The sequence below is a fragment of the Ricinus communis genome, chromosome 1, assembly GCF_019578655.1.
Source record: "Ricinus communis isolate WT05 ecotype wild-type chromosome 1, ASM1957865v1, whole genome shotgun sequence".
NCBI classification, from domain to species: domain Eukaryota; kingdom Viridiplantae; phylum Streptophyta; class Magnoliopsida; order Malpighiales; family Euphorbiaceae; genus Ricinus; species Ricinus communis.
This window is the reverse complement of record NC_063256.1, coordinates 29,690,115-29,692,357: the sequence shown is the minus strand read 5'-3', so window position 1 is coordinate 29,692,357 and position 2,243 is coordinate 29,690,115. Positions and strand designations below refer to the sequence as shown.

Genomic DNA, 2,243 nt, shown 5'->3' with positions numbered 1-2,243 from the left:
GGATGATTATGCCAACAGAAGTTGTATGTATTGTTGTATGGGTTGTTATGCTATTTAGGTGCATTACCCATGTAGTCCAATAGAAGATGAAGAATTAGAAGGTGAAGCAAACATACCTCCCGCATTACAGTTTGCACTGTAGTGCAGGCCACCGCAAAACTCGCAGCTTATCTAGGTTGCATGAACCGGCATCTGAAGCTGGTCTAATTTCTTAGTCAGAAGCTCCACTTGAGCTGCCAAGGCTGCTGTGGAGTCTAGCTGGTTGACCACTTCCTGCTTGACTGGCCAACTCCTAAAGGATTGCCACTGGTAGTTGTTCATGGCCATCTCCTATCGATTTCAGGCCCGCCTGCCTTATCGCTCAGTACACACCGCAGGTCTACCATCTGCCTAGTAGCAAGGTTCAAACCGCTGTAGAAGGTCTGGACTTGTATCCATACTAGTAGTCCATGGTGTAGGCAACACTGAAGCAAATCTTTGTGCCTTTCCCAAGCATCGTACATGCTCTCGTCATCGGACTGCACAAAAGAAGATATATCATTTCTCAATTTAGCAATTTTAGCAGGAGGAAAGTACTTTTATAAAAAAATTTCAGCCAACAATCTCCATGTCGTAATAATGTTGGCTGGAAATGATTGCAACCATCTTTTCACTCGGTCCCTCAGAGAAAAGGAAACAGCCTCAACCGAATGGCATCATCAGTTGTTCCATTTATCTTGAAGCTGTCACAGATCTCCAAGAAGTTGGCGATGTGAGCGTTTGGGTCCTCGCTCGATAGTCCCCCAAATTGTACACTATTTTGGACCATCTGTATCACGTTTGGCTTTATTTCGAAGTTGTTGGCTACCACAGGTGGTCGCAATATACTTGTTTGTGTCCCCTCAAGAGAAGGTCTAGCACACTTGTATATTGTCCTGGCTTCATCCGCAACCCGGTTGTTGTCTCCCGTCCTTGCTGGTCTATTCACAAGGGCTTCAAACTCTATTCCTGCCTCCTCTTCTTCTTGCATACGCTTCCTCAACAAATGGAGGGATCACTCTAGTTCAGCAAAAGGGTCTATAAGAGTAGGATTAGAGCTCCTGGTCATAAACTACCTGAAATGAAAAGGCAGCAACCAAAGAATACAAGAATGAATACAATAATAAAGAATATATATAAAAAAAATGAAAAGACAGAAAATAAAAATGGCTAGATTAACACAAACACAAATTCACTCTAGTTCACACAAAAGTGTTCCCCGGCAACAGCGCCAAAAACTTGATAGGCTATTTGTGTAGCTGCAATCTAAGGCAGTGAACCTATTGATGCAGACTAGCACTAACGGTAAGTATCAAGGTCATATTCTTGGGAAAGAGTGATCGTAGAACTACTACAACGTCTTATGATATCTAAACCTAATAAAATCAATGAAGTTGCTATTCTATGATTAAATGTAAGCAAGTGATTAACTAAGTGTCAAACAGATTGAAAGGATTTCGTGAAATAATCAAAGGAGAAAGCAAACCCAAGGGGACCTAAGCTAGTTGGATTTTAGTGAAGGTAGAGATTATATTGATTACCAATTGCAATTACCCGTGGATGAATTCTTAACTGAATTCGGTTTCCCTCTCGAGATAACCGAATTCCTAAACCTAAAAACCTAAAGTTGGAATATCTTCCTAACGATCGATTATTAAATTAGCATTAAGCTTTAATTCGCCTCTATTAAGCTTTATTAATTCTTAATCCGGCTAGTCAATTACCCTTATCTCTTAGTGATCATTAACCAATTCTTGCTATTCAAATTTCCAATTACTAAATGAACTTCTAAATTACATAAAGCAATCTAAACACCATAACTCACAACCTCTCATGAATAATGTGATTTCTCATTAATAATGAAAGCAAGAAGAGACAAGCATTGATAATTAAAGTCTCATAAACATTTAAAGCAACCCAACAACATAGGAACCCCAATGGGTTTAACAATTCTAGTTACTCATACTAATAAGCAACACAAAGTAAAGAACAAATTCAGAAAAGTAAATTGAAAGCATGTACACCCTTCTTCTTCAAGTTTGATGAAAAACCCTAAATTCCCAATTCTGAATGATGAACCCTAAATTGCCTCTTGAATGCCCCCAAATCCACTTTTGATCTTCAATTTGATGTTAAAATGAATGTAATCTTTCCTTCAATAGATGAAATAATCTCCTAAAGTCAAATATTAAAGTCTGGAAAAGGATGGCTTATGCATGTATGTG

General features: G+C 38.8%; 1 non-coding gene across 1 annotated transcript; it reads left to right on the top strand.

Moving 5' to 3' along the window:
* The first annotated feature begins 444 nt into the window (after positions 1–444).
* Positions 445–551, top strand: LOC112534243. The gene has a single exon (XR_003078544.2). It is a non-coding gene; the product is annotated as a small nucleolar RNA R71 (small nucleolar RNA).
* Positions 552–2,243: the final 1,692 nt, after the last annotated feature.